The 15,217-nt window shown below is 39.3% G+C and overlaps 1 long non-coding RNA gene across 1 annotated transcript in view; it reads right to left on the reverse strand.

The window, feature by feature from the left end:
• The window catches only part of LOC135329516 (uncharacterized), a 113,636-nt gene that overhangs the window by 75,222 nt on the left and 23,197 nt on the right, over positions 1 to 15,217 (reverse strand). Inside the window, exon 2 of the long non-coding RNA XR_010390950.1 lies at positions 10,141 to 10,345. This is a non-coding gene — a long non-coding RNA (uncharacterized LOC135329516). The remainder of the gene's footprint in view (positions 1 to 10,140; positions 10,346 to 15,217) is intronic.

The raw sequence follows: 15,217 nt of genomic DNA on the forward strand, positions 1-15,217 counted from the left end.
TGTACATTAAGAGGCATGTGCTGCAACCTAGGCAGAAATATAGGTGGAGTTTTGAGCCTCATCTTAAACTCCCTATTCAAGCAATATTCCTAATGCCATCTGTTGTTGCATTTGAATGTTGTTAGTCTCCTAACATTAGCTGATTAGTCTTTCCTTGTGCATCTGAAATAATGAAAATGTCTCAAAATACGTTTTCACAGTAGAGAGTGTACTAAACGGAGAAAAAATGGCACAGGAACAGTTCATTCTAACAAATGGCAAAGGAGAGAAAATAGCTATTTTTGATTTCTTAATTATGAAAAATGTTATTAAATATTTGTACCTCAAAATTTAATAAATCTCATTTAAATCTTTACAGTGTAAGCTTATATATACATCGTATCTATATTTATATATCTTAGAGATCTATATTGATCTATTTATCTATATATATCTGGGGACAAATCAGGTATTATGGACAAAAATAAAATGCGATTGTACCTAGAAATACACTACCAAAGAGAACACGTTATTAATCTGCCCCAAGCCAGCTCCATTTCGGCTTGCCGGACACTACAGTCAAAGAGGGCTCCCCGGTGGGAAAGGCCGCCCTTCCCCAGCCTCCGAGCCTCGTGCGCACCTCTGCGTGGGCGCACCGCCTCGCTACCCGCACGATGCTCGAGCTGCGCTGGCTGTAATTATCCCTCCTGAGGGACAGGACACGCTAGCCTGAGAAAAGCACGGTATTTATGATTTTGCTGTACCACTATTACTCTCCTTTGAGAAAGGCTAAAGGGCCTGAGGAGCGGCGGTGGGGAGCCCGCGTGCCGTGACAGCCGCGCTGGCCGCGGGGAAGCATGCCAGCTCCCTCCCTGCCCGGAGCCGGGCAACGCCGGCAGCTCCCGCGCTGCAGCGACAGCAGTGCTGGGGAACTAGCTGCGCGCCCAGGAGCTAGAAGCGGGCCCAAGGGAAAGAAAGGGTATCTATGCGCATACACCGTAAATGAAACGGCAAGGATAACAGGGACATATTCTTGGCCTAAGTTTCCTTAAAAAGGACAGTGGCATCTGGGAGATGTGACCCTGGCACAAAGAGACTGGAAATGGAGTACAGAAGACCTGATAAAAAGAGACCTACAGGATAATTACGAGAAATTCAATCCAACATGGCACTAAAAAGGAACAGACGGAAGTTACTAATCCAAGCTGACTGGTTGCTGAGTCAATATCTCAACAGTTTTTAACCAAATGTGCCCTGATCACACATTTGGGTAACACGGCCTGCTGTTTTGATCCGGTTCTACATATCTTGAAGCCTTTTACACACGTAGAAATAGCTCAGCAAATAAAAAATTAATCGCTTTCTGCTGGGTTAACAAATCGAATTGGCTCAGAAATGGTCCAAAGAGCATCAGAGCCAGCACAGAGGAAGGGGTGGGAGGAGATGGATTTCCCCTTTCACGTGCAGTAAGCTCTTAGGCTCAGCTGTAATGTGCAGCTTTACTCTTACAGTATCAATTTTTTTTGCTTTAAAAATGAGTAGAGACAGTTTCCTGATATCCAGTCACTAGAGCAGTATATACAGCAGCACTAGGCAAAAATTGATAAGGAGAATACCTACTTACCAGCTATAGCCAAGAGGGAAGAGTAACTGTTTGCAATGTGGCAAGAACACTAAGCTTAAAGTACTCATTTTACATAAAAAATGGGTAACATGACATCAACATTAAGTGTCTCATCTGAAATACAGAAAACAGAGACAGTGTCCATTAATATTATGCTATTAATAACAATGAAAAAAGAAGAGCTGCTGTGGTAACATCCTCCTCGAAGTCCTGACTCTGTTCCCGTACTGTCACTAAAGCTGCTCAGCACGTTTCTAACGGTGATCACCTGCAAGCTCTGCCGTGTCCTCACACACCCCTAAACTTCAGCCCACGTAGACGAAAACATCAGCTCTGCCTTGATTATTAAGACTCTCTGTTACCTTCTCATGAAAATGGGACTTTGGGGACCATGGCTTTTCCCCCTAAAGCAGAACCTCTTGCTACAACTGTCATTCCCGGCTCCTGTAAATCTCTGGCGTTCCTGAGAACTACAGATGAGGAAGGAGCTCGGGAAGATTTTTCTTTACCCATAGTATTTTGAAAGTTTTAATTTTGTCTTGGATCATAATTGGTAGTATCTCCTCTGGTGCAGAAATCTCAGTGTTTGGCTATCTCTAATTATGAATGATTTGTGTTGTAGTAGCACTGGATGCCTTGGTAAGAATTGGTGCTCCACACTGTTACACTATCAACCTTCATAGATGCCTGTAGTGCTAGGAGTTTCCAGCTCTGTATCATTTCCAGTAAACATAAATACCTAACCTTATCACCTGAAAGTAAAACAGATAGGAAGAGTCAAACTTACATGGCAAAACAGATGACATCTCTGTAAACTATATGCAATAATATCTGTTACCTTATTAACAAGACTATCATTATTTTCCAGCAGTACAAGTGAGATGTGGAATTCCTTTAAATATAGCATATTTGTTTTCCTGCTTTAAAACAACCTAGAATGTATTCACATGGTAGAGCTTATTCAAGGATAATGCAAACTACACACACTTTCCTAAAAAGTCCATTTCAGCATACTGCATACACATGCATATGAAACCTCCATGTAAAAACATCTGAAAAAAATATTGCTATCCAAGCACTTTCTCCTGTTTCCAAAACTAACTGAATCTGCAGATGCACAGGATACTTACACTAGAAGCAGGAATAATGTATGCATTATTCCTTTTACTAGCTACTTCCCCTCCTAGCTCTCAGCATACAGGTCTGATACTATGCATAAGAATGAGAGCGAAGAAAGAACTTTACAAATTGTGCCAAATAACACTAATCTATCGAAAAGGGCATAAATTAATCCTCTCTTTTCTAGGACTGAAAGCTAGAGATCTGTGAACCAGTATCCTAAGAGCTCTTATTTCATTCCTGAATTGAGCAACCTTCATTAATTTGGACCATTAATTGTGGAGATTCATTACTGGCATATTTTCATCACTTTAGTTTCCTTTTAATGCATTCTTAATGAAATGCTTCTATTTTCACACCGGCCTTCTATATCAGAATTAACTTGGGCAGCCTTGCAAAAGCGACACCATAAAAAAGGCAGATGAATGAGCCATGTGCTTATCATAAAATACTGTGATTTACTAATAATGCTAAGTGCACTTTAGCATCAGGCACTACATAAGAAAGGCTTTGCATATTTATTGTTTGTGATGCAGTGATGATTTTGCCCTTTAAGAACAACTCGGCGCATCTGTGGAATGCTGTCGTACAAGCATGCTCATTTGTCTGTTTGGTGGTAAATGTTAATTTCAGGTGTTTTTTCCTCAGCTCTATTTTCCTTCCAAACTCGCACATAACTTCCAGTGACATTAATGGCACCCACAATGTGTGCAAGACGGAGAGGTAAAAGGACTCCTGCAGTGTAAGGTAAGATATCTCTGAAAATCCAGATAAGCTGTAAGTTAATGATCTACCAGGTGCAACCTTTCATAAAATAAGAAATAAATAATAGGAAAACAGTGCTGGCAAATGTATAAATGTGGGGAAAACATGCTTAGACTGAAAAAGTGCACAACTTTAGGATTCAGAGATATAAACCTCCTGGAGTTAGTTGGACTGAAAACCCTGTGGCCAAACGATCTACATTTTCTTTCCCATTCTCTGGACCTTTCACTCAATGCCTTTGTTAGCAAGAAAAGAAAAAGACATTCAGATCCTACTGATAGAGATCTCATATAAAATTCATGATTGCAGGATATAACATTACTCACCCTTTGTCGTAATATACTCATTTTCGGTGACAGATATCTATCGATTGGTTCTCCTATGACAAGCTTAATAATAGTTTTCAATTAACAATTTTTTTTTAGAAATTAACGTTGTTTCATTTACATCACTTTCATCATTTTATTTTCCAATTCTTAGTTTTAGTTTAAAATTAGAGGAAGATATATAGATTCTCAAAGAAAATACTTTTGACATTCCATCACGGTATATTTTATAGATATTTGTTTCCTTTGACAGGCAGTGTAACACATTTTTTGGCATCTGATAGTTTCTTAATTGAATATAATTAAAAATTGTTTTCAAATCTGCTTCTCCAAAATATTACTCTCAACTCACATTGGTGGAAGACCACGGAAACTAAGTGCAGCTATACACATGCTGTGACATCGTGTTAGTATTTGGATCTGCAGTTAGTCGTCCAGTTCTAATCAGTGTAGTTTTTAAACATTTTGCTAAAGGCTCACTAGTATCAATGACTTATTCACAACCTTAACATAAATTATATATTAATTAGCCAGTGGAGCAGCCTCCACTTCAGTTTTGACCAAATGCTTTGTGAATATTAAAAGACTGACCAAAGAGGCAGATTGCTTCAGTTCACCCAAATTGAATTTCATTTCATAGCCAGAAATATGCAGTTTGCTGTTACTGTAACCTAGATTGCATGCAAAGAACAAACAAGAAATAAGACTGGCAGAAAAGAACAAAACACAACGTTTTCTGTTAAAGAAAAGCACTTTACGAGTTTTGTTTTGTTTCACCTTTCATAATGCTGTGTTCTTTTTAGCACAAATGCCATTAAATGTCACTGGCTCATTAATGCAAGTATACTTCCGTTTATAATTATAGATTACTTATGATTAATGTGCATTTTTGAAATGGTACCTGCTCCACTGAGGATTATTAAAAACGGATAATTAGAAGCATCTCCTTGAGAAGAGGAGTTAAATATTCTAGTACTTAACCTACATAAGTATTTGCACATAATCACAGAGTTTAAATGAACAATTCTTAATTATTTGAAATGCAACTTAAGGTAAGTCCAGTTTTCCTAATCCTTCATATCAGCTTTTGGCAGAAAAAGATTCAAACATAAAAAGGAGAAACAAAACCAAACTAAGATATAATATATGTACTGGTGTATTTTAATACTAACAAGCTTTTGCTCAAAGCCCAGGTCTCAATCCTGGAAGATGGAAGCACTTTGGTTTCTTTTCAGAAACCATAAAAACAGCCTGCACACAACATGGCACAAAGGCAGCCTGTCCCAAAAAGACCAAGGCGGCCACCCCTGTGGATGCAGCACCAGGCTGTTGCCTCCCGAGGGTCCCGGGGGCTCTGCTCGGTCGGACATCCTCCACGGCCTCATATCAGCAAAAAACAGAAGCCCTCACAGCATGAAAAGCTTCTATTTTACAAGAAAAGAGAAGACCAGAGTGTTCCCAAGAGAGAAGATCATTTGCAGCTTGCTTTGCAAGGACAGTCATCTTGTGCCACTTTACAGAAAGCGCACAAATTTAGGACTATTTACTGTGCTACTTCCAATGATTTCACGGGACCTCTGGGTGAGGCCCATCAGCAGTGATCTGAAGTTTTTATTTTCTGAAATTCTTATTTAACATGTTTATTCAATATATATGATACATATATGACCAATCTAAACATTCTGCAACGAATGAAATGACTACCGGCAGCTTCCCCGACTGCACTCGAGACGTGGCTCTGAGAGCACGTTCCCTGGACTGCAACGTGACGCCAGCGAGCCCTGCTCTTCCTCTGTGGACAGGGCTGCTTGTGGCACTCCGCAGGTACAGGCCTTGGGTCCCAGTCTACATTCACCTGCTCCCATTAAGTGGTGTCATTGAAGACATTTTGACAGCTCTCTCAGCACTCTGTGAATGTTTGTGACATTAAAACTTGAATGTCTTCAAATTTCCTACAGCTAAATGTTGACAAGCTTGCTTTCTGATTTATTGGTTCCCCGCGGTATTCATCTATGATGGTTCCCTTCACGACGAGCTCTGTCCATGAAAGGCTGCTGTTTCGAAACCACATTTGAGCAAACTCTCCCTTTTTAAGGGCCAAATTTATTACAGCACTAAGAATAACTGATAAATACTAAAGGAGGTAGTATGACATTTAAATGTGTTGCTGAACCGTACGCACTTCCTTCAATCAAGCAAGTTCCATCTAGGAAAGAGTCTGTTGCTCTTGCTTCAGCGGGGGCTGACGGGAGAAGCAGGCACTCTGCAAGATCTCCTGACGCTTCATCCACAGTCCCAGTTCCTCTGAAAGACAAGGCTCCCACAGCCATAAATCAGCAGATGCAGATCAGGATTTTATATCGGTCTCCAACTCCTATGTGCACCACAGAGGAGTAAGCTCAGCACTTTCAAAATGGATTAATTTGCTTGCTTCTTCCTTTTAGATAGGTTTCATTAAATGTTAAATAAACATGTCCAATAGAAAAGCTGAGTTTATATAGGTGTTTTCCCCTTTTAGTCTTCTTTAGTCGGAAAGCTTACTTGAAAAATTCAGACTGGATTCCTTTTTAAACAATATATGTAGACTTTTACACTTAAAGATAATTATCCTGTTCACTGTGAGATGTGCTTAGTTTATTTATGGTACCATCTACAGAAATTGTAACTAATTTAGATCAAGACTCTTCTCTGTGAGTAACACATGAAGCTTCATTTAGATCTTCTAGAATAATTTTCACTCTCACATAGATTAGAGAGAGTTTGCTCTTAGGTATCATATTATTTATGTATTATAAAGGAATCACTGTCTTATTGTTTTGATAAATTCCAAAATGAAAAAAAAATGGATCACTATATCAGGGTCTGAAAATTTGGGAGATATTTATAGAATATCTAAATAAATGTGGCTTCTCTATTTTTTACTTCATTAGAATGCAATAAATAAATGAGCAGAATTTTCACCACAATGACGTTTGTTCAAGCCTGCATTCAGAATACCTACTATGAATGCAATAGACAAAATATCCGTTTTCCATTAAGCTGATTATCTTAACACAGAAAGGAGCAGAGTAGCAATTTATTTTATTCATCTGAAGGAGACTAAGAAAAGGTTAATCTAAAGCCTTAGGGTGAGCTAAAAATTGTATTATCAAAAAGAAATAAAACAAAGTCCAAGTTATCATAAATTCAGAATCTCAGTATCACTTTAAGCCAATATATAGTCAAAAAAGCCAAATATACAGAAACGTCAATGTACCCTAAGCAGGTCTTCAGAAACTATCCTTGAGATTTTTAATATAACCAGTGTATTAAGAATATTTATTTACAGAGGGCCTACAAATTCTATATATATGAGGACATAAAAGTTTAATGATATTGCAGTCCATACTGTATACTAGAAATGTCTACACATGGAGTAAAAGAAAAAGATAATCAAATGATAGTACAAAAACTTTCTTCTAGACTCATCCATCCTTTGAACACGGTAGGCATGAAGAACTTTGTTTCCCATGCCTACCCACCCCCTTATGCCTTGAGCTGCTCTACTCAGTATTCAAACCTGGGCAACATTTTACAGTGGAAATGTAAATCATTAAATCTACAGATGGCAAGGGCAAGAAACAAGCCACCCAGAACCCAAAATAAATAATTCACAAAAGCCATAAGGCCAAGATAGGAATGTGTTCTCATTTTCTGTGCTGAAATACTTTTCCAAATGTTTAGAAATAGGTATTTACAAACAAGAGTCAAGTGACTCGACTCTGGAAGTCATTTTTCCCCCCCGCTATCAGCAGGATTACATTGATTATATATGGGGACAAGTTCAAGCCCAGCATTTGTTCTTCGCAGACTGTCTCTCAAAAGGTGAAACTCATAGTTCAAAGCTTATATACCAAATAAATTCCACTTAAATCTACTTTGATGGCTTAATTGGGGTGTATGGCTTGTGTTGGCCTCCTGCTGTGTTGGATTTCACTCTATATTATTTGACCTTATTGTGAGAATAGAGTTGCATCTTTTACTATTTGTTTTATTCATGATCCTGAGGTGAATACAATAAATAAAAGCTTGAAAAAGCATTCTTGAAGCAATTCCAATGTTAGAGGCGAACACTGTTTACCTTACTCATGGGTAAACAACGGGACTACGAGTGCCAGCAGTGCTCAGGTTAACTGTTCGGTCTAGAAATATTGTTTGTCTTCCTTTACGATTTTACAAGCCCCCGAAAATCCCAGGCTCAGTTATTAAAGTGGTATGAGATGCATATAACGTAAGATCCTCATAAAGGCTTTTTTGCTCTTTACTGAACAAATCTGCCTGTACCGTGGGAAATGGTTACACCTAAGCCACGCACGGGGAATACCTTCCTCGCTGATGACTGAGCAGCATTTTCAGATATGCCTGCGAAGTGCGTTATTTGCAGCACACACACCACCTTTCGCGTGCTCCGGCTATGCTCCAGTACCTTGCCAAGTGAACCCGTGTGGCTCTAGACACCGCACTGCTTCGTTAGCACGGCAGCACGCTCACATCAGCCAAGGTCAGTATTACTAACTGAGGCTTATTTTCCAGACCCGGTGTCATGTTAGTATGTTTACCTGCCTTTCAGATAGAGCTCACTCAGTCGCATCTTGGACCATTTTCATTTGCCAGGTAAATATGCCCTTTCGGCGTTTCGCCCTCCATCGGCCGCAGACTCCAGGGAAGTTTATAAGTGTCCCCAGAGACAGGAGAAAAGGAAAGGGAGACAGAGCGCAGCGTGGGAAACGGCATCTGCCCCGCACTAGCAAACACCCACGGCGGGCTGGCTCCGGCGGGACGCTCCCTGCCTCCGCAATTCGGCGTTTTTCCGAGCAGCACAGGAATCGGAGCAGCTTCCTGCGCGCTGCTCGCCGGGACACCTCGGGGTGCCGCGCAGCCGCCGCGGGAGCGCAGCGACATGCGGGACGTCGGAGGCAGCGGCCCGCGAGTGTCCACAGGCCACGTGGAGAACTGCGGTGGCCTGGGGCCGCCAGCGCCTGGTGCATCCAAACGCAGGGCAGTTTGCTACTGAGATGCCACCAGCGCTCTGCCTTAGCTGGAAAAGCATCAGAACCTCAGCTTGAGAAAACCAGTTTGTTTTCAGAGGGAAACAAGTGGGCTTAGAGACACCAGTACAAACGGTTGTATTAGCCTATGGGTTTCATGCTTTCAGCACGTCTTCCACCGGGCAGAAAGGAGCAGCTGTGCCGACCTGCATCCCAGGTGTGCGGGGCAGATCGGGAATGACCATCACCTTCAGCACCGCTGATCACAGACTTGCAGTCCTGTAGCACCAAACCGAACGCAACAAAGAAACGAGGAGGCTCTTGGAAAACACGTGGCATGTTCTTCATGTAAGCAATGCAGCAAATGGCTATGAAAACTAGAGCGGAAACGACTTGCCTGGGTATTCCCCATCCCCTGCAGTCCCCAGCAGCCCCTCTGCAGGGAAGGCATAACCTTGGAGGAGGAGCGAGAGAGGCTGCAATTCCCCCGTAAAACAAGCGCTCCTGCCCTTTAGAGGGAATGACAGCCCATGACCTCATGTTCCAGGAGCTTTTTGTGCCTGTTACATTTTTAAGATACAGACACTGACTCCAGTGTAAAATGTCAGACATATATACACTTCTACAGTTTAAGGAGGAGAACTAGTGTAAGAAGGAAAAAAAATCCCCTAACCTTGCAATTTTTCTCTATTTCTAGACACTGTACTGAAGCTTGTAACACCCACTTCACCAAGAGGAGAGAGGCGACAGGGGCAATCACTAGGCACAATCAAGGATGTATTAGGAACAATGCTTGAAATTAATTTACGAATAGATTTAGGTGAATTCTTTTGTCTCAAATTTTTAAGGGATTTACATTTTAAATATTAGTTTCACTGACTATTCAGTACTTCATAGTATTTAACATGCCACATCAAAAGATCGTTAAAATCTCCAAAAAACAGTGATCTTGACAAGATTAACAAATTCTGTTCAATTGTTTTATTTCAAAAAAATTACAAATTCTCAGAATTTAAACAGTCCATTTGGCTCAACAGTTCATGTGAAAAAAGCAACAACAACAACAAAACCCCAAAACACCCAGTATGATAACTTCCAGAAATGTCTTTTTTCCTTTTCAGGTTGACCTGAAATGTCTTTCTTTCACTTTTTTTCCTTCCTGATCTCTTTTTTTTTATTATTTATTTTCAGGTGGAGAGGGATGAGGGACAAGGAGACAGAACAGAATTACAGCCAGAGAACATAAAAATATTTCTACCGTGTAATACAGAAGAAAGAAAGAAAGAAAAAGCTTCCTTACCAGTAATTGGGAGTTCTCCGGATGAACGTACTCATGTCCTACTGGTCTGGACTTGAAAACCCCTCCTCTTTGCAGAGCTTCTAGGTCGCACGTGTGTGCCTTTGCTCCGTCGTGCTCATCCCGCAGGTACACGAGGAGGAACACGCCCAGGACCCTTTACGTTTTCTTTCTGCCACAGATATGCAATCTCAAATCCTGAAAAATTCTGTAGGAAAAAGGAGAAAATAAATAGTGTTATGTGACACATCTGGAAGAAATCCAGTTACAGCCAGTTAGCTAAATTCAGTCTTCCTGTCTTTGAGAATTAATCCAATTAACATTCATACTGTGGATAGCTCCAGAGAGCCACCTCCCTTCAGTGTCATCTGCTGTCCCACCGGCAAGCGAAGGGTGCTGCCATGCACCACAGCAGCTCCCAAGGCCTCTGAGACGACACGGTGCACGGTGAAGGTGCGAACGCAACCCTTGCTGCCACCTAACAGACGTCACATTCAAAGATGGTTCTCAACAGAGCACTAAAACGCATTCTGTTTTGGTCCCGAAATTTCCTGAGCTTAGAGACTCTAATATATCATGGTTAACACCCAGCAGTCACCTGCTTCCTGGAAAGTCTACTCCAAAGTGTCACAGTAAGTCATATATAAACACATTAAATTCTAACAAGTAGATGCAGAACCACTGAAATCACTGTACCTCAAAATCACTTATTAGTCATACTAATTTAAGGTAACACGCTAAAAATAAACCTCTGCTTCGTAAGACTAAGCTGTGAATCACCGTAACATATGAATCACAACTTCAAATGCAGTAATGAAAAGACATGGCAAAATAATACGGTTTGTTCAGGAGAGTGCTGATTATTCCATTTCACAGAAGACTGAAAAAACCCAAGTTTCATTATTTTTATATAATCATTCTAAATTGCAAAGCCCTCCACACATCCAACCTATTTAAATACCATTTTAACAATGTAATTGCTAGAGATATTTCTTTCTGTCTTCTTTTAAAAAACTTAACCAGTAACAACACCTTAATTTATTTTCATATTCATTATTCTGAGGGGCTGACACCTGGAGGAAACTGTTTTGTTTACGTTCACTCATATCAGGGTACTCAGCTGGAGAAGGCCCAAGTGAATAATTAAGTAATCATCGGTACAGCACTGCACTTCACCGCACAGAGGAGATCCTGGAATTTCCACTCGGTGACAAAGATAAATTCCTATCCTTTCCAGAAGGAAAGTCAAAATTTGCGATCTTTAAGGATGAAACAATGAAATACTTGAACAAAACTTTGACTATCGTTGTCAATCTTTCATCCAGTTAAGGACAAAGAGTCAGCCAATAAGATCATGCTCATCTGAAAATATTTTGAAGCAGAGGCATATTGGTACAGGGAATTTATTAAAGTCTATTTAAGGTTGTATATTGCTTCCAAGCCTACGGCAGTGCCGGCTGCTGAAGATACATTAGCCTCTTCACAGAAGTTAGTGGAATTACCCTTACACAAGGGAGGCTATGCACTTAAGCTCTACTATTATCCCTGTTTTCACTGTGTTCCTCTGGAGTTTGAAAAGCTTTGTGTACATGCTTGATTCAATCTCCAATTCCTACACAGAGGAACAGAACACAAAATCTCCTGAATTCTAATCTCTGCTTTCAGATATAAAGTGAATAAAGAATCTGGTGACTGCAATCAAGAGTGTTGAACCTGATTTGCTTAGATACAGCCTAACCATCCCCAGGTGCTATATAGAGATCCTACACCTTAATATACAGGGTATTGGGCTTTCAATCCAGGGCTAAGCACTTAGAAGAGAGACATCCAATTTTTAGGTTCCCAAATCTTACTGACCCAGCCATCATTTTCATAAGGAGGCTGCATGTTTATACGTCAATACTCGTACTCCAATATTGTACTTCAATAACTGTAGGGAAAAGTACAGCACAAGACTGTGCATTTGCTCTTGGGCAACGGATCCCTCCAAGACAAAGAACTTTTTGCACGTTAGATTTGTACCCCCATGACATTTTGATTAAAAATGTAACTAATCTTACACGAAGTCTTGCTCAAATGCAATCAATTATACTTTGTCTAAAATGAACCTGTAGCACCTCCGTGGAAGAAAAATGAGAGGAGATGCTGGTTTGTTGAGGTTCTCTTTTGATGAATGGACAGAGAACGGTGAACATACCAACTTCATTACCATTACAGACAAATTAAAACTAATGCACTTCTGTGTATTGTATCAGTTACACTTTTCACCTCAGAGACTGGCTAAATTGGACTTGAAGTCTTCTGAATCATGCCAGAGATGGACTAATGAGCCAGGAAATCTCTGTCATGTATTTTCCGACCCTTTTATAATATATTAACTATATAATAATTGGAACTTTGAGGAACAGGACTCAGTCAACATTTACTAGGTGCTTATAACCAAAGGTTTTAGTTTTTCAGAGTACTGTACTATCTTACGTGAAGTTAAAGCTGATTAAATGACTTTAGGCTAGTTTTCACAACTCATAGAGTTCGAAAGCACAGTCAAGCTCTCTGCCTGTCAGAAATTACATTGAACAGGTGGTAACAGGTTGCATCTGAGATTTGTGCTCATTTCTTCGTAAGGTATAGAGAAATTCCACGTCCTCTAAAGCTATACTCTGCAAAAGCTAGAGCAAAAAAATAGTAGAAATGAACAAACAAACAAAAAAACCCAGAAGAGACTAGAGGTGGTCACCTGCTTTTCTGGTCTGATATGTTGTAAATGTAATGTTCTTTTTAAAGGTACCTCAATATATAAAGAAACCTGTATAGTCCTATTGTCATTGATGAGGTGACAGTTACTTACACTAATTAAATTAATAGCTCCCTAAAGATATAAAAGCAGTAGAAAATTGCAAACATACACACCATACAGAAGATGAGAAAAAGATGTATTCCAGACTAAACAGTGGAAACACACAGAGAGTTTGATGATCTGGAGGAAACTTAAATGCTAACAGTACTACAGGAAGTATTGACTAATTTAAAATCATAAAAAATGTGTGCAAGCTTCAAATAAGGTACTACTCTTTTCTTATATTAGCTTCCAGGACATCCCACTACATTAAATAGATACTCTATTTGTGTCTGTTATTGTAATACTATGCTACATAGACAGACGTTTTAATACATTTCCTTTAACAGTGCATTTTTTGTGTTGTCTGGTTGAATGTCGAAAAACGTATTACTGCAATATCTGTCTATTTTGACAGTGCATGCTTTTAGCTAGTTTTTCTCAGGAAGAAATGCAAAGAAATCCATTAGCTTTACATGAAAGTACCACAGATGTGGTATTACAAAAACAAGATATTACAAATTTAGTTACCTAAATTAGAATACTACATTGCAAAGCTTCAGGAAGTCTACATATTTTTCACACATACATATATATAAATATACACACATACACAAAATATATATATTTACATATACACACACCCACAAACACATGCATAAGCATCCAGTCTTTGCCATCCAAGTGCAGCACAGAAATCATATGGGGAAAAAAAGAGGTATGCTCTGAATACTTTTAAACTATAGATAACCTCAGAATCATCTATGATCTAGGTGCCATATGTAGGTGATATGCAAGGTTTTCTCTGCCTTATAACCACTGAAATGAATTCCAACTAAAGATCTGAAAAGTTGGCTCTTCCGTATCCCATACTGAGCTGAAGGGAATTAGAGAGAGGTGATGCATATTAGATTTGAAAAACATCCAGGATACAAAATGCGGATCTTTCAGAGAACATGATCTCTCTTTCTCTAAATTTAGAGTAAGAGTTTGTCTCTGTCTGTAATTCCTCTCCATACTGGGATGCTTAGAGTATAAACATTTCTTTTTCTGTTTGTAGCAAGACTATTAAGCTAAGCATCGTTTCAAACATAAAATGTTGTAAGTAGTCTGAGGACAATTTAACCAAAATCTAAGACAGGTTAATTTGACAAACGATTGGTTTCTGGACACAATTTGATCACTTTTGAGTAATTCTGGCTGTCTGTAACTAACAGTTATGGTTGCTGTCTCTACAATTGACGCATATAATGGAAGTATAATAAAAACACCAACATAAATTCTATGAATATAAGAGCTGAGGAGGCTTCAAAGCTTCAGATTATTTTAAAGAAAGGTAAAAACATGTGTGTTGATAAATACAGTACAGTACCAGACCCAAGGAAGCCCACGTCTGGGCTTCAGTATCAATTAGAAATTCTGATAGCTCACAACAGTGTGTATTCCTACAGATTATAATTCCATCTATAATCTAATGCTTACTGCTCAAACAACAAAAAGGAAGCTTTTATAATTGCATGTTCAGAAAGTGGAAATTCTTAAAATTAAAATGTTCCCTGGATCTTCTGTGAATATATTTACATATGTACTCCTTATTAAGCTCTCATTAGAATATGCTAATGATTGAGACCTAATGATTAATTACTTGGTAGTATTCTTAAGGGAAAGCAATTTATTATTTTAAGCTCTCTTTCCAAATGAAGTTTATCAACATGATCAGTTTGGCTAAAAGGAATACAATCAGGAAAATTCAAATCGGGTACTTATAGGACAAAAATGCTCCTCTAACTCTTTACTTTCGTCTAATATCAGTTAGCTAAGCTACGTCATTATACCATATATATTTCATTATTTATACAGCCAGCACTGGCCTATTACAATTATTGAGTTACTTACAGCAGTATACATTACCCTCTATTTTCAACCTCTAGAATGACTGAAAATGGTTCATGGTTGAAGCTATAAAAGATAACGATCTAAAGATTCCCTCTATAAAAGCATTTTGCAGACATTTCTGTCCACGGAGCTGCTGATTCAGTTTGCCCAGTCTCTGCTTTAGAGAATGCAAAGAAACACAAAACATTTCTGGACCCTATCTGCACTATTTTTGAAGTTTTGGGGTGTAAAGGATTATTCTTTGGTACAAATGCAAGGACTGTTATCATGTCACGATATGAATGAGAAAGAGGGAGAACCTTCTACAGCTGACTACCGAAGAAGGTAGCTGAGAATACTTTTAAGTCA

This window comes from Dromaius novaehollandiae, chromosome 11 (genome assembly GCF_036370855.1).
Source record: "Dromaius novaehollandiae isolate bDroNov1 chromosome 11, bDroNov1.hap1, whole genome shotgun sequence".
NCBI classification, from domain to species: Eukaryota; Metazoa; Chordata; class Aves; order Casuariiformes; family Dromaiidae; genus Dromaius; species Dromaius novaehollandiae.